Below are 16,209 nucleotides of genomic sequence, written 5' to 3'. Positions count from 1 at the left end.
TGTTTAAAACTGTGCGTAAAAAGCTGTATATCTTTATTATTAATAATAAGTTGCAAAACGTGAATGGGGAGTCTTCAAGTTTGCGAGAAGATCGCCCCCTGGTGGAATAAAGGCAAGAACAGCTTACAGCACCTAGTATTACCAGGCAGTATTTAGAGTTAAACGGTGTGTAAAAGCTGCCTTTATGAATGAGAGAGAGAGAGAAGAAAAAAAAGTAAAATGGAAGGGGAGTGATAGATTTAAATTAATCGTGAAGTGGAGCGCCCCCTGTATAAAGTAAAAGTGAGAAAAGCTTACAGCACCTGGTATTCCCAGGCGGTCTCCCATCCAAGTACTAACCAGGCCCGACCCTGCTTAGCTTCCGAGATCGGACGAGATCGGGCGTGTTCAGGGTGGTATGGCCGTAAGCGAGAGACGCTACCAAAGACAGCCCTTTTGTACCACACGCGTCTATACACGCCAGTTAGTCCCATCGCATCCTACTCCTGGTTTTCTATCTGACTCACACTGCAGCCCCACCATCCAATCGGCAGCGCCGGACCCACACCAAACATTCACCAAACTGCTCAGCCGGCAGCCTACGGCAATTATTCCGTTCTTTCCGCATCCGCACACTTGCTTCTCTTTAACCCCTTTTCACTAGCGCACAGGTTAATCGCCGCACGTCCCCCGCCGGCAAACATTACTCCTTTGCCTACCGCATGCAGGCTTCTCCTAACGACCCTCTGTTATCAACTCCGCTAACGGCCACAAAATCTCCGCCGCACGAAGCCCACTGGTGGCTGCTCAATCACATGCTTCCCCAGAACGTCGCGCTGTCAGAACACTGGCAGCTACAGGTCCATACTGCAGCCAGAACAATTTTCTACATTCAAACATTGACGGCCTCTTCTCTCTAAAAATTCACCAGACCGCTTCTACCACCAACAAAGAAGTTTCCATCCCTAATTCCTCTGTGATGCCCACTAACCTACACATTAAGCCGGCATGGAAAGGTGTGAATTAACACGGCCAGCCTGCTGTTTTAAATACAGCTTTTAGCAAGTTTTGAAAGGAGGAGAAGAGCAGACCTTGCTGTGCCAATAGTATCGAGTCTTCTGTGGCGAAGTGGATTTTACATAGAAAACAAAGCGGTGAGTTGAAGAGGAATGATATCAGTACTTTGTTTAAAACTGTGCGTAAAAAGCTGTATATCTTTATTATTAATAATAAGTTGCAAAACGTGAATGGGGAGTCTTCAAGTTTGCGAGAAGATCGCCCCCTGGTGGAATAAAGGCAAGAACAGCTTACAGCACCTAGTATTACCAGGCAGTATTTAGAGTTAAACGGTGTGTAAAAGCTGCCTTTATGAATGAGAGAGAGAGAGAAGAAAAAAAAGTAAAATGGAAGGGGAGTGATAGATTTAAATTAATCGTGAAGTGGAGCGCCCCCTGTATAAAGTAAAAGTGAGAAAAGCTTACAGCACCTGGTATTCCCAGGCGGTCTCCCATCCAAGTACTAACCAGGCCCGACCCTGCTTAGCTTCCGAGATCGGACGAGATCTGGCGTGTTCAGGGTGGTATGGCCGTAAGCGAGAGACGCTACCAAAGACAGCCCTTTTGTACCACACGCGTCTATACACGCCAGTTAGTCCCATCGCATCCTACTCCTGGTTTTTTATCTGACTCACACTGCAGCCCCACCATCCAATCGGCAGCGCCGGACCCACACCAAACATTCACCAAACTGCTCAGCCGGCAGCCTACGGCAATTATTCCGTTCTTTCCGCATCCGCACACTTGCTTCTCTTTAACCCCTTTTCACTAGCGCACAGGTTAATCGCCGCACGTCCCCCGCCGGCAAACATTACTCCTTTGCCTACCGCATGCAGGCTTCTCCTAACGACCCTCTGTTATCAACTCCGCTAACGGCCACAAAATCTCCGCCGCACGAAGCCCACTGGTGGCTGCTCAATCACATGCTTCCCCAGAACGTCGCGCTGTCAGAACACTGGCAGCTACAGGTCCATACTGCAGCCAGAACAATTTTCTACATTCAAACATTGACGGCCTCTTCTCTCTAAAAATTCACCAGACCGCTTCTACCACCAGCAAAGAAGTTTCCATCCCTAATTCCTCTGTGATGCCCACTAACCTACACGTTAAGCCGGCATGGAAAGGTGTGAATTAACACGGCCAGCCTGCTGTTTTAAATACAGCTTTTAGCAAGTTTTGAAAGGAGGAGAAGAGCAGACCTTGCTGTGCCAATAGTATCGAGTCTTCTGTGGCGAAGTGGATTTTACATAGAAAACAAAGCGGTGAGTTGAAGAGGAATTATATCAGTACTTTGTTTAAAACTGTGCGTAAAAAGCTGTATATCTTTATTATTAATAATAAGTTGCAAAACGTGAATGGGGAGTCTTCAAGTTTGCGAGAAGATCGCCCCCTGGTGGAATAAAGGCAAGAACAGCTTACAGCACCTAGTATTACCAGGCAGTATTTAGAGTTAAACGGTGTGTAAAAGCTGCCTTTATGAATGAGAGAGAGAGAGAGAGAAAAAAAAAAGTAAAATGGAAGGGGAGTGATAGATTTAAATTAATCGTGAAGTGGAGCGCCCCCTGTATAAAGTAAAAGTGAGAAAAGCTTACAGCACCTGGTATTCCCAGGCGGTCTCCCATCCAAGTACTAACCAGGCCCGACCCTGCTTAGCTTCCGAGATCGGACGAGATCGGGCGTGTTCAGGGTGGTATGGCCGTAAGCGAGAGACGCTACCAAAGACAGCCCTTTTGTACCACACGCGTCTATACACGCCAGTTAGTCCCATCGCATCCTACTCCTGGTTTTTTATCTGACTCACACTGCAGCCCCACCATCCAATCGGCAGCGCCGGACCCACACCAAACATTCACCAAACTGCTCAGCCGGCAGCCTACGGCAATTATTCCGTTCTTTCCGCATCCGCACACTTGCTTCTCTTTAACCCCTTTTCACTAGCGCACAGGTTAATCGCCGCACGTCCCCCGCCGGCAAACATTACTCCTTTGCCTACCGCATGCAGGCTTCTCCTAACGACCCTCTGTTATCAACTCCGCTAACGGCCACAAAATCTCCGCCGCACGAAGCCCACTGGTGGCTGCTCAATCACATGCTTCCCCAGAACGTCGCGCTGTCAGAACACTGGCAGCTACAGGTCCATACTGCAGCCAGAACAATTTTCTACATTCAAACAATGACGGCCTCTTCTCTCTAAAAATTCACCAGACCGCTTCTACCACCAGCAAAGAAGTTTCCATCCCTAATTCCTCTGTGATGCCCACTAACCTACACGTTAAGCCGGCATGGAAAGGTGTGAATTAACACGGCCAGCCTGCTGTTTTAAATACAGCTTTTAGCAAGTTTTGAAAGGAGGAGAAGAGCAGACCTTGCTGTGCCAATAGTATCGAGTCTTCTGTGGCGAAGTGGATTTTACATAGAAAACAAAGCGGTGAGTTGAAGAGGAATTATATCAGTACTTTGTTTAAAACTGTGCGTAAAAAGCTGTATATCTTTATTATTAATAATAAGTTGCAAAACGTGAATGGGGAGTCTTCAAGTTTGCGAGAAGATCGCCCCTTGGTGGAATAAAGGCAAGAACAGCTTACAGCACCTAGTATTACCAGGCAGTATTTAGAGTTAAACGGTGTGTAAAAGCTGCCTTTATGAATGAGAGAGAGAGAGAAAAAAAAAGTAAAATGGAAGGGGAGTGATAGATTTAAATTAATCGTGAAGTGGAGCGCCCCCTGTATAAAGTAAAAGTGAGAAAAGCTTACAGCACCTGGTATTCCCAGGCGGTCTCCCATCCAAGTACTAACCAGGCCCGACCCTGCTTAGCTTCCGAGATCGGACGAGATCGGGCGTGTTCAGGGTGGTATGGCCGTAAGCGAGAGACGCTACCAAAGACAGCCCTTTTGTACCACACGCGTCTATACACGCCAGTTAGTCCCATCGCATCCTACTCCTGGTTTTCTATCTGACTCACACTGCAGCCCCACCATCCAATCGGCAGCGCCGGACCCACACCAAACATTCACCAAACTGCTCAGCCGGCAGCCTACGGCAATTATTCCGTTCTTTCCGCATCCGCACACTTGCTTCTCTTTAACCCCTTTTCACTAGCGCACAGGTTAATCGCCGCACGTCCCCCGCCGGCAAACATTACTCCTTTGCCTACCGCATGCAGGCTTCTCCTAACGACCCTCTGTTATCAACTCCGCTAACGGCCACAAAATCTCCGCCGCACGAAGCCCACTGGTGGCTGCTCAATCACATGCTTCCCCAGAACGTCGCGCTGTCAGAACACTGGCAGCTACAGGTCCATACTGCAGCCAGAACAATTTTCTACATTCAAACATTGACGGCCTCTTCTCTCTAAAAATTCACCAGACCGCTTCTACCACCAGCAAAGAAGTTTCCATCCCTAATTCCTCTGTGATGCCCACTAACCTACACGTTAAGCCGGCATGGAAAGGTGTGAATTAACACGGCCAGCCTGCTGTTTTAAATACAGCTTTTAGCAAGTTTTGAAAGGAGGAGAAGAGCAGACCTTGCTGTGCCAATAGTATCGAGTCTTCTGTGGCGAAGTGGATTTTACATAGAAAACAAAGCGGTGAGTTGAAGAGGAATGATATCAGTACTTTGTTTAAAACTGTGCGTAAAAAGCTGTATATCTTTATTATTAATAATAAGTTGCAAAACGTGAATGGGGAGTCTTCAAGTTTGCGAGAAGATCGCCCCCTGGTGGAATAAAGGCAAGAACAGCTTACAGCACCTAGTATTACCAGGCAGTATTTAGAGTTAAACGGTGTGTAAAAGCTGCCTTTATGAATGAGAGAGAGAGAGAAGAAAAAAAAGTAAAATGGAAGGGGAGTGATAGATTTAAATTAATCGTGAAGTGGAGCGCCCCCTGTATAAAGTAAAAGTGAGAAAAGCTTACAGCACCTGGTATTCCCAGGCGGTCTCCCATCCAAGTACTAACCAGGCCCGACCCTGCTTAGCTTCCGAGATCGGACGAGATCGGGCGTGTTCAGGGTGGTATGGCCGTAAGCGAGAGACGCTACCAAAGACAGCCCTTTTGTACCACACGCGTCTATACACGCCAGTTAGTCCCATCGCATCCTACTCCTGGTTTTCTATCTGACTCACACTGCAGCCCCACCATCCAATCGGCAGCGCCGGACCCACACCAAACATTCACCAAACTGCTCAGCCGGCAGCCTACGGCAATTATTCCGTTCTTTCCGCATCCGCACACTTGCTTCTCTTTAACCCCTTTTCACTAGCGCACAGGTTAATCGCCGCACGTCCCCCGCCGGCAAACATTACTCCTTTGCCTACCGCATGCAGGCTTCTCCTAACGACCCTCTGTTATCAACTCCGCTAACGGCCACAAAATCTCCGCCGCACGAAGCCCACTGGTGGCTGCTCAATCACATGCTTCCCCAGAACGTCGCGCTGTCAGAACACTGGCAGCTACAGGTCCATACTGCAGCCAGAACAATTTTCTACATTCAAACATTGACGGCCTCTTCTCTCTAAAAATTCACCAGACCGCTTCTACCACCAGCAAAGAAGTTTCCATCCCTAATTCCTCTGTGATGCCCACTAACCTACACGTTAAGCCGGCATGGAAAGGTGTGAATTAACACGGCCAGCCTGCTGTTTTAAATACAGCTTTTAGCAAGTTTTGAAAGGAGGAGAAGAGCAGACCTTGCTGTGCCAATAGTATCGAGTCTTCTGTGGCGAAGTGGATTTTACATAGAAAACAAAGCGGTGAGTTGAAGAGGAATTATATCAGTACTTTGTTTAAAACTGTGCGTAAAAAGCTGTATATCTTTATTATTAATAATAAGTTGCAAAACGTGAATGGGGAGTCTTCAAGTTTGCGAGAAGATCGCCCCCTGGTGGAATAAAGGCAAGAACAGCTTACAGCACCTAGTATTACCAGGCAGTATTTAGAGTTAAACGGTGTGTAAAAGCTGCCTTTATGAATGAGAGAGAGAGAGAAGAAAAAAAAGTAAAATGGAAGGGGAGTGATAGATTTAAATTAATCGTGAAGTGGAGCGCCCCCTGTATAAAGTAAAAGTGAGAAAAGCTTACAGCACCTGGTATTCCCAGGCGGTCTCCCATCCAAGTACTAACCAGGCCCAACCCTGCTTAGCTTCCGAGATCGGACGAGATCGGGCGTGTTCAGGGTGGTATGGCCGTAAGCGAGAGACGCTACCAAAGACAGCCCTTTTGTACCACACGCGTCTATACACGCCAGTTAGTCCCATCGCATCCTACTCCTGGTTTTTTATCTGACTCACACTGCAGCCCCACCATCCAATCGGCAGCGCCGGACCCACACCAAACATTCACCAAACTGCTCAGCCGGCAGCCTACGGCAATTATTCCGTTCTTTCCGCATCCGCACACTTGCTTCTCTTTAACCCCTTTTCACTAGCGCACAGGTTAATCGCCGCACGTCCCCCGCCGGCAAACATTACTCCTTTGCCTACCGCATGCAGGCTTCTCCTAACGACCCTCTGTTATCAACTCCGCTAACGGCCACAAAATCTCCGCCGCACGAAGCCCACTGGTGGCTGCTCAATCACATGCTTCCCCAGAACGTCGCGCTGTCAGAACACTGGCAGCTACAGGTCCATACTGCAGCCAGAACAATTTTCTACATTCAAACATTGACGGCCTCTTCTCTCTAAAAATTCACCAGACCGCTTCTACCACCAGCAAAGAAGTTTCCATCCCTAATTCCTCTGTGATGCCCACTAACCTACACGTTAAGCCGGCATGGAAAGGTGTGAATTAACACGGCCAGCCTGCTGTTTTAAATACAGCTTTTAGCAAGTTTTGAAAGGAGGAGAAGAGCAGACCTTGCTGTGCCAATAGTATCGAGTCTTCTGTGGCGAAGTGGATTTTACATAGAAAACAAAGCGGTGAGTTGAAGAGGAATTATATCAGTACTTTGTTTAAAACTGTGCGTAAAAAGCTGTATATCTTTATTATTAATAATAAGTTGCAAAACGTGAATGGGGAGTCTTCAAGTTTGCGAGAAGATCGCCCCCTGGTGGAATAAAGGCAAGAACAGCTTACAGCACCTAGTATTACCAGGCAGTATTTAGAGTTAAACGGTGTGTAAAAGCTGCCTTTATGAATGAGAGAGAGAGAGAAAAAAAAAGTAAAATGGAAGGGGAGTGATAGATTTAAATTAATCGTGAAGTGGAGCGCCCCCTGTATAAAGTAAAAGTGAGAAAAGCTTACAGCACCTGGTATTCCCAGGCGGTCTCCCATCCAAGTACTAACCAGGCCCGACCCTGCTTAGCTTCCGAGATCGGACGAGATCGGGCGTGTTCAGGGTGGTATGGCCGTAAGCGAGAGACGCTACCAAAGACAGCCCTTTTGTACCACACGCGTCTATACACGCCAGTTAGTCCCATCGCATCCTACTCCTGGTTTTTTATCTGACTCACACTGCAGCCCCACCATCCAATCGGCAGCGCCGGACCCACACCAAACATTCACCAAACTGCTCAGCCGGCAGCCTACGGCAATTATTCCGTTCTTTCCGCATCCGCACACTTGCTTCTCTTTAACCCCTTTTCACTAGCGCACAGGTTAATCGCCGCACGTCCCCCGCCGGCAAACATTACTCCTTTGCCTACCGCATGCAGGCTTCTCCTAACGACCCTCTGTTATCAACTCCGCTAACGGCCACAAAATCTCCGCCGCACGAAGCCCACTGGTGGCTGCTCAATCACATGCTTCCCCAGAACGTCGCGCTGTCAGAACACTGGCAGCTACAGGTCCATACTGCAGCCAGAACAATTTTCTACATTCAAACATTGACGGCCTCTTCTCTCTAAAAATTCACCAGACCGCTTCTACCACCAGCAAAGAAGTTTCCATCCCTAATTCCTCTGTGATGCCCACTAACCTACACGTTAAGCCGGCATGGAAAGGTGTGAATTAACACGGCCAGCCTGCTGTTTTAAATACAGCTTTTAGCAAGTTTTGAAAGGAGGAGAAGAGCAGACCTTGCTGTGCCAATAGTATCGAGTCTTCTGTGGCGAAGTGGATTTTACATAGAAAACAAAGCGGTGAGTTGAAGAGGAATTATATCAGTACTTTGTTTAAAACTGTGCGTAAAAAGCTGTATATCTTTATTATTAATAATAAGTTGCAAAACGTGAATGGGGAGTCTTCAAGTTTGCGAGAAGATCGCCCCCTGGTGGAATAAAGGCAAGAACAGCTTACAGCACCTAGTATTACCAGGCAGTATTTAGAGTTAAACGGTGTGTAAAAGCTGCCTTTATGAATGAGAGAGAGAGAGAAGAAAAAAAAGTAAAATGGAAGGGGAGTGATAGATTTAAATTAATCGTGAAGTGGAGCGCCCCCTGTATAAAGTAAAAGTGAGAAAAGCTTACAGCACCTGGTATTCCCAGGCGGTCTCCCATCCAAGTACTAACCAGGCCCGACCCTGCTTAGCTTCCGAGATCGGACGAGATCGGGCGTGTTCAGGGTGGTATGGCCGTAAGCGAGAGACGCTACCAAAGACAGCCCTTTTGTACCACACGCGTCTATACACGCCAGTTAGTCCCATCGCATCCTACTCCTGGTTTTCTATCTGACTCACACTGCAGCCCCACCATCCAATCGGCAGCGCCGGACCCACACCAAACATTCACCAAACTGCTCAGCCGGCAGCCTACGGCAATTATTCCGTTCTTTCCGCATCCGCACACTTGCTTCTCTTTAACCCCTTTTCACTAGCGCACAGGTTAATCGCCGCACGTCCCCCGCCGGCAAACATTACTCCTTTGCCTACCGCATGCAGGCTTCTCCTAACGACCCTCTGTTATCAACTCCGCTAACGGCCACAAAATCTCCGCCGCACGAAGCCCACTGGTGGCTGCTCAATCACATGCTTCCCCAGAACGTCGCGCTGTCAGAACACTGGCAGCTACAGGTCCATACTGCAGCCAGAACAATTTTCTACATTCAAACATTGACGGCCTCTTCTCTCTAAAAATTCACCAGACCGCTTCTACCACCAGCAAAGAAGTTTCCATCCCTAATTCCTCTGTGATGCCCACTAACCTACACGTTAAGCCGGCATGGAAAGGTGTGAATTAACACGGCCAGCCTGCTGTTTTAAATACAGCTTTTAGCAAGTTTTGAAAGGAGGAGAAGAGCAGACCTTGCTGTGCCAATAGTATCGAGTCTTCTGTGGCGAAGTGGATTTTACATAGAAAACAAAGCGGTGAGTTGAAGAGGAATTATATCAGTACTTTGTTTAAAACTGTGCGTAAAAAGCTGTATATCTTTATTATTAATAATAAGTTGCAAAACGTGAATGGGGAGTCTTCAAGTTTGCGAGAAGATCGCCCCCTGGTGGAATAAAGGCAAGAACAGCTTACAGCACCTAGTATTACCAGGCAGTATTTAGAGTTAAACGGTGTGTAAAAGCTGCCTTTATGAATGAGAGAGAGAGAGAAGAAAAAAAAGTAAAATGGAAGGGGAGTGATAGATTTAAATTAATCGTGAAGTGGAGCGCCCCCTGTATAAAGTAAAAGTGAGAAAAGCTTACAGCACCTGGTATTCCCAGGCGGTCTCCCATCCAAGTACTAACCAGGCCCGACCCTGCTTAGCTTCCGAGATCGGACGAGATCGGGCGTGTTCAGGGTGGTATGGCCGTAAGCGAGAGACGCTACCAAAGACAGCCCTTTTGTACCACACGCGTCTATACACGCCAGTTAGTCCCATCGCATCCTACTCCTGGTTTTCTATCTGACTCACACTGCAGCCCCACCATCCAATCGGCAGCGCCGGACCCACACCAAACATTCACCAAACTGCTCAGCCGGCAGCCTACGGCAATTATTCCGTTCTTTCCGCATCCGCACACTTGCTTCTCTTTAACCCCTTTTCACTAGCGCACAGGTTAATCGCCGCACGTCCCCCGCCGGCAAACATTACTCCTTTGCCTACCGCATGCAGGCTTCTCCTAACGACCCTCTGTTATCAACTCCGCTAACGGCCACAAAATCTCCGCCGCACGAAGCCCACTGGTGGCTGCTCAATCACATGCTTCCCCAGAACGTCGCGCTGTCAGAACACTGGCAGCTACAGGTCCATACTGCAGCCAGAACAATTTTCTACATTCAAACATTGACGGCCTCTTCTCTCTAAAAATTCACCAGACCGCTTCTACCACCAGCAAAGAAGTTTCCATCCCTAATTCCTCTGTGATGCCCACTAACCTACACGTTAAGCCGGCATGGAAAGGTGTGAATTAACACGGCCAGCCTGCTGTTTTAAATACAGCTTTTAGCAAGTTTTGAAAGGAGGAGAAGAGCAGACCTTGCTGTGCCAATAGTATCGAGTCTTCTGTGGCGAAGTGGATTTTACATAGAAAACAAAGCGGTGAGTTGAAGAGGAATTATATCAGTACTTTGTTTAAAACTGTGCGTAAAAAGCTGTATATCTTTATTATTAATAATAAGTTGCAAAACGTGAATGGGGAGTCTTCAAGTTTGCGAGAAGATCGCCCCCTGGTGGAATAAAGGCAAGAACAGCTTACAGCACCTAGTATTACCAGGCAGTATTTAGAGTTAAACGGTGTGTAAAAGCTGCCTTTATGAATGAGAGAGAGAGAGAAGAAAAAAAAGTAAAATGGAAGGGGAGTGATAGATTTAAATTAATCGTGAAGTGGAGCGCCCCCTGTATAAAGTAAAAGTGAGAAAAGCTTACAGCACCTGGTATTCCCAGGCGGTCTCCCATCCAAGTACTAACCAGGCCCGACCCTGCTTAGCTTCCGAGATCGGACGAGATCGGGCGTGTTCAGGGTGGTATGGCCGTAAGCGAGAGACGCTACCAAAGACAGCCCTTTTGTACCACACGCGTCTATACACGCCAGTTAGTCCCATCGCATCCTACTCCTGGTTTTCTATCTGACTCACACTGCAGCCCCACCATCCAATCGGCAGCGCCGGACCCACACCAAACATTCACCAAACTGCTCAGCCGGCAGCCTACGGCAATTATTCCGTTCTTTCCGCATCCGCACACTTGCTTCTCTTTAACCCCTTTTCACTAGCGCACAGGTTAATCGCCGCACGTCCCCCGCCGGCAAACATTACTCCTTTGCCTACCGCATGCAGGCTTCTCCTAACGACCCTCTGTTATCAACTCCGCTAACGGCCACAAAATCTCCGCCGCACGAAGCCCACTGGTGGCTGCTCAATCACATGCTTCCCCAGAACGTCGCGCTGTCAGAACACTGGCAGCTACAGGTCCATACTGCAGCCAGAACAATTTTCTACATTCAAACATTGACGGCCTCTTCTCTCTAAAAATTCACCAGACCGCTTCTACCACCAGCAAAGAAGTTTCCATCCCTAATTCCTCTGTGATGCCCACTAACCTACACATTAAGCCGGCATGGAAAGGTGTGAATTAACACGGCCAGCCTGCTGTTTTAAATACAGCTTTTAGCAAGTTTTGAAAGGAGGAGAAGAGCAGACCTTGCTGTGCCAATAGTATCGAGTCTTCTGTGGCGAAGTGGATTTTACATAGAAAACAAAGCGGTGAGTTGAAGAGGAATGATATCAGTACTTTGTTTAAAACTGTGCGTAAAAAGCTGTATATCTTTATTATTAATAATAAGTTGCAAAACGTGAATGGGGAGTCTTCAAGTTTGCGAGAAGATCGCCCCCTGGTGGAATAAAGGCAAGAACAGCTTACAGCACCTAGTATTACCAGGCAGTATTTAGAGTTAAACGGTGTGTAAAAGCTGCCTTTATGAATGAGAGAGAGAGAGAAGAAAAAAAAGTAAAATGGAAGGGGAGTGATAGATTTAAATTAATCGTGAAGTGGAGCGCCCCCTGTATAAAGTAAAAGTGAGAAAAGCTTACAGCACCTGGTATTCCCAGGCGGTCTCCCATCCAAGTACTAACCAGGCCCGACCCTGCTTAGCTTCCGAGATCGGACGAGATCGGGCGTGTTCAGGGTGGTATGGCCGTTAGCGAGAGACGCTACCAAAGACAGCCCTTTTGTACCACACGCGTCTATACACGCCAGTTAGTCCCATCGCATCCTACTCCTGGTTTTTTATCTGACTCACACTGCAGCCCCACCATCCAATCGGCAGCGCCGGACCCACACCAAACATTCACCAAACTGCTCAGCCGGCAGCCTACGGCAATTATTCCGTTCTTTCCGCATCCGCACACTTGCTTCTCTTTAACCCCTTTTCACTAGCGCACAGGTTAATCGCCGCACGTCCCCCGCCGGCAAACATTACTCCTTTGCCTACCGCATGCAGGCTTCTCCTAACGACCCTCTGTTATCAACTCCGCTAACGGCCACAAAATCTCCGCCGCACGAAGCCCACTGGTGGCTGCTCAATCACATGCTTCCCCAGAACGTCGCGCTGTCAGAACACTGGCAGCTACAGGTCCATACTGCAGCCAGAACAATTTTCTACATTCAAACATTGACGGCCTCTTCTCTCTAAAAATTCACCAGACCGCTTCTACCACCAGCAAAGAAGTTTCCATCCCTAATTCCTCTGTGATGCCCACTAACCTACACGTTAAGCCGGCATGGAAAGGTGTGAATTAACACGGCCAGCCTGCTGTTTTAAATACAGCTTTTAGCAAGTTTTGAAAGGAGGAGAAGAGCAGACCTTGCTGTGCCAATAGTATCGAGTCTTCTGTGGCGAAGTGGATTTTACATAGAAAACAAAGCGGTGAGTTGAAGAGGAATTATATCAGTACTTTGTTTAAAGCTGTGCGTAAAAAGCTGTATATCTTTATTATTAATAATAAGTTGCAAAACGTGAATGGGGAGTCTTCAAGTTTGCGAGAAGATCGCCCCCTGGTGGAATAAAGGCAAGAACAGCTTACAGCACCTAGTATTACCAGGCAGTATTTAGAGTTAAACGGTGTGTAAAAGCTGCCTTTATGAATGAGAGAGAGAGAGAAAAAAAAAGTAAAATGGAAGGGGAGTGATAGATTTAAATTAATCGTGAAGTGGAGCGCCCCCTGTATAAAGTAAAAGTGAGAAAAGCTTACAGCACCTGGTATTCCCAGGCGGTCTCCCATCCAAGTACTAACCAGGCCCGACCCTGCTTAGCTTCCGAGATCGGACGAGATCGGGCGTGTTCAGGGTGGTATGGCCGTAAGCGAGAGACGCTACCAAAGACAGCCCTTTTGTACCACACGCGTCTATACACGCCAGTTAGTCCCATCGCATCCTACTCCTGGTTTTTTATCTGACTCACACTGCAGCCCCACCATCCAATCGGCAGCGCCGGACCCACACCAAACATTCACCAAACTGCTCAGCCGGCAGCCTACTGCAATTATTCCGTTCTTTCCGCATCCGCACACTTGCTTCTCTTTAACCCCTTTTCACTAGCGCACAGGTTAATCGCCGCACGTCCCCCGCCGGCAAACATTACTCCTTTGCCTACCGCATGCAGGCTTCTCCTAACGACCCTCTGTTATCAACTCCGCTAACGGCCACAAAATCTCCGCCGCACGAAGCCCACTGGTGGCTGCTCAATCACATGCTTCCCCAGAACGTCGCGCTGTCAGAACACTGGCAGCTACAGGTCCATACTGCAGCCAGAACAATTTTCTACATTCAAACATTGACGGCCTCTTCTCTCTAAAAATTCACCAGACCGCTTCTACCACCAGCAAAGAAGTTTCCATCCCTAATTCCTCTGTGATGCCCACTAACCTACACGTTAAGCCGGCATGGAAAGGTGTGAATTAACACGGCCAGCCTGCTGTTTTAAATACAGCTTTTAGCAAGTTTTGAAAGGAGGAGAAGAGCAGACCTTGCTGTGCCAATAGTATCGAGTCTTCTGTGGCGAAGTGGATTTTACATAGAAAACAAAGCGGTGAGTTGAAGAGGAATTATATCAGTACTTTGTTTAAAACTGTGCGTAAAAAGCTGTATATCTTTATTATTAATAATAAGTTGCAAAACGTGAATGGGGAGTCTTCAAGTTTGCGAGAAGATCGCCCCCTGGTGGAATAAAGGCAAGAACAGCTTACAGCACCTAGTATTACCAGGCAGTATTTAGAGTTAAACGGTGTGTAAAAGCTGCCTTTATGAATGAGAGAGAGAGAGAAGAAAAAAAAGTAAAATGGAAGGGGAGTGATAGATTTAAATTAATCGTGAAGTGGAGCGCCCCCTGTATAAAGTAAAAGTGAGAAAAGCTTACAGCACCTGGTATTCCCAGGCGGTCTCCCATCCAAGTACTAACCAGGCCCGACCCTGCTTAGCTTCCGAGATTGGACGAGATCGGGCGTGTTCAGGGTGGTATGGCCGTAAGCGAGAGACGCTACCAAAGACAGCCCTTTTGTACCACACGCGTCTATACACGCCAGTTAGTCCCATCGCATCCTACTCCTGGTTTTCTATCTGACTCACACTGCAGCCCCACCATCCAATCGGCAGCGCCGGACCCACACCAAACATTCACCAAACTGCTCAGCCGGCAGCCTACGGCAATTATTCCGTTCTTTCCGCATCCGCACACTTGCTTCTCTTTAACCCCTTTTCACTAGCGCACAGGTTAATCGCCGCACGTCCCCCGCCGGCAAACATTACTCCTTTGCCTACCGCATGCAGGCTTCTCCTAACGACCCTCTGTTATCAACTCCGCTAACGGCCACAAAATCTCCGCCGCACGAAGCCCACTGGTGGCTGCTCAATCACATGCTTCCCCAGAACGTCGCGCTGTCAGAACACTGGCAGCTACAGGTCCATACTGCAGCCAGAACAATTTTCTACATTCAAACATTGACGGCCTCTTCTCTCTAAAAATTCACCAGACCGCTTCTACCACCAGCAAAGAAGTTTCCATCCCTAATTCCTCTGTGATGCCCACTAACCTACACATTAAGCCGGCATGGAAAGGTGTGAATTAACACGGCCAGCCTGCTGTTTTAAATACAGCTTTTAGCAAGTTTTGAAAGGAGGAGAAGAGCAGACCTTGCTGTGCCAATAGTATCGAGTCTTCTGTGGCGAAGTGGATTTTACATAGAAAACAAAGCGGTGAGTTGAAGAGGAATGATATCAGTACTTTGTTTAAAACTGTGCGTAAAAAGCTGTATATCTTTATTATTAATAATAAGTTGCAAAACGTGAATGGGGAGTCTTCAAGTTTGCGAGAAGATCGCCCCCTGGTGGAATAAAGGCAAGAACAGCTTACAGCACCTAGTATTACCAGGCAGTATTTAGAGTTAAACGGTGTGTAAAAGCTGCCTTTATGAATGAGAGAGAGAGAGAAGAAAAAAAAGTAAAATGGAAGGGGAGTGATAGATTTAAATTAATCGTGAAGTGGAGCGCCCCCTGTATAAAGTAAAAGTGAGAAAAGCTTACAGCACCTGGTATTCCCAGGCGGTCTCCCATCCAAGTACTAACCAGGCCCGACCCTGCTTAGCTTCCGAGATCGGACGAGATCGGGCGTGTTCAGGGTGGTATGGCCGTAAGCGAGAGACGCTACCAAAGACAGCCCTTTTGTACCACACGCGTCTATACACGCCAGTTAGTCCCATCGCATCCTACTCCTGGTTTTTTATCTGACTCACACTGCAGCCCCACCATCCAATCGGCAGCGCCGGACCCACACCAAACATTCACCAAACTGCTCAGCCGGCAGCCTACGGCAATTATTCCGTTCTTTCCGCATCCGCACACTTGCTTCTCTTTAACCCCTTTTCACTAGCGCACAGGTTAATCGCCGCACGTCCCCCGCCGGCAAACATTACTCCTTTGCCTACCGCATGCAGGCTTCTCCTAACGACCCTCTGTTATCAACTCCGCTAACGGCCACAAAATCTCCGCCGCACGAAGCCCACTGGTGGCTGCTCAATCACATGCTTCCCCAGAACGTCGCGCTGTCAGAACACTGGCAGCTACAGGTCCATACTGCAGCCAGAACAATTTTCTACATTCAAACATTGACGGCCTCTTCTCTCTAAAAATTCACCAGACCGCTTCTACCACCAGCAAAGAAGTTTCCATCCCTAATTCCTCTGTGATGCCCACTAACCTACACGTTAAGCCGGCATGGAAAGGTGTGAATTAACACGGCCAGCCTGCTGTTTTAAATACAGCTTTTAGCAAGTTTTGAAAGGAGGAGAAGAGCAGACCTTGCTGTGCCAATAGTATCGAG

At 47.9% G+C, this 16,209-nt stretch overlaps 14 non-coding genes across 14 annotated transcripts; all 14 read right to left on the bottom strand.

Moving 5' to 3' along the window:
* Positions 1-290: 290 nt before the first annotated feature.
* LOC125733002 (5S ribosomal RNA) lies at positions 291-409 on the bottom strand. Its single transcript, XR_007392361.1, has one exon. It is a non-coding gene; the product is annotated as a 5S ribosomal RNA (ribosomal RNA).
* Positions 410-1,453: 1,044 nt separating this feature from the next.
* Positions 1,454-1,572, bottom strand: LOC125732336 (5S ribosomal RNA). Its single transcript, XR_007391718.1, has one exon. It is a non-coding gene; the product is annotated as a 5S ribosomal RNA (ribosomal RNA).
* Positions 1,573-2,619: 1,047 nt separating this feature from the next.
* LOC125732990 (5S ribosomal RNA) lies at positions 2,620-2,738 on the bottom strand. Its single transcript, XR_007392350.1, has one exon. It is a non-coding gene; the product is annotated as a 5S ribosomal RNA (ribosomal RNA).
* A 1,042-nt stretch (positions 2,739-3,780) lies between these two features.
* On the bottom strand, positions 3,781-3,899 carry LOC125732979 (5S ribosomal RNA). The gene has a single exon (XR_007392339.1). It is a non-coding gene; the product is annotated as a 5S ribosomal RNA (ribosomal RNA).
* A 1,044-nt stretch (positions 3,900-4,943) lies between these two features.
* Positions 4,944-5,062, bottom strand: LOC125732967 (5S ribosomal RNA). The gene has a single exon (XR_007392328.1). It is a non-coding gene; the product is annotated as a 5S ribosomal RNA (ribosomal RNA).
* A 1,044-nt stretch (positions 5,063-6,106) lies between these two features.
* On the bottom strand, positions 6,107-6,225 carry LOC125736747 (5S ribosomal RNA). The gene has a single exon (XR_007396018.1). It is a non-coding gene; the product is annotated as a 5S ribosomal RNA (ribosomal RNA).
* Positions 6,226-7,267: 1,042 nt separating this feature from the next.
* LOC125732956 (5S ribosomal RNA) lies at positions 7,268-7,386 on the bottom strand. Its single transcript, XR_007392317.1, has one exon. It is a non-coding gene; the product is annotated as a 5S ribosomal RNA (ribosomal RNA).
* A 1,044-nt stretch (positions 7,387-8,430) lies between these two features.
* LOC125732944 (5S ribosomal RNA) lies at positions 8,431-8,549 on the bottom strand. The gene has a single exon (XR_007392306.1). It is a non-coding gene; the product is annotated as a 5S ribosomal RNA (ribosomal RNA).
* Positions 8,550-9,593: 1,044 nt separating this feature from the next.
* Positions 9,594-9,712, bottom strand: LOC125732932 (5S ribosomal RNA). Its single transcript, XR_007392295.1, has one exon. It is a non-coding gene; the product is annotated as a 5S ribosomal RNA (ribosomal RNA).
* Positions 9,713-10,756: 1,044 nt separating this feature from the next.
* LOC125732921 (5S ribosomal RNA) lies at positions 10,757-10,875 on the bottom strand. Its single transcript, XR_007392284.1, has one exon. It is a non-coding gene; the product is annotated as a 5S ribosomal RNA (ribosomal RNA).
* Positions 10,876-11,919: 1,044 nt separating this feature from the next.
* On the bottom strand, positions 11,920-12,038 carry LOC125734276 (5S ribosomal RNA). The gene has a single exon (XR_007393594.1). It is a non-coding gene; the product is annotated as a 5S ribosomal RNA (ribosomal RNA).
* Positions 12,039-13,080: 1,042 nt separating this feature from the next.
* LOC125732910 (5S ribosomal RNA) lies at positions 13,081-13,199 on the bottom strand. Its single transcript, XR_007392273.1, has one exon. It is a non-coding gene; the product is annotated as a 5S ribosomal RNA (ribosomal RNA).
* Positions 13,200-14,243: 1,044 nt separating this feature from the next.
* On the bottom strand, positions 14,244-14,362 carry LOC125732914 (5S ribosomal RNA). Its single transcript, XR_007392277.1, has one exon. It is a non-coding gene; the product is annotated as a 5S ribosomal RNA (ribosomal RNA).
* A 1,044-nt stretch (positions 14,363-15,406) lies between these two features.
* Positions 15,407-15,525, bottom strand: LOC125732898 (5S ribosomal RNA). Its single transcript, XR_007392261.1, has one exon. It is a non-coding gene; the product is annotated as a 5S ribosomal RNA (ribosomal RNA).
* Positions 15,526-16,209: the final 684 nt, after the last annotated feature.

The sequence above is a fragment of the Brienomyrus brachyistius genome, chromosome 2, assembly GCF_023856365.1.
Source record: "Brienomyrus brachyistius isolate T26 chromosome 2, BBRACH_0.4, whole genome shotgun sequence".
NCBI lineage: Eukaryota > Metazoa > Chordata > Actinopteri > Osteoglossiformes > Mormyridae > Brienomyrus > Brienomyrus brachyistius.
Note: the sequence above shows the minus strand (reverse complement) of the source record. Positions and strands in the feature narration are given on the sequence as shown.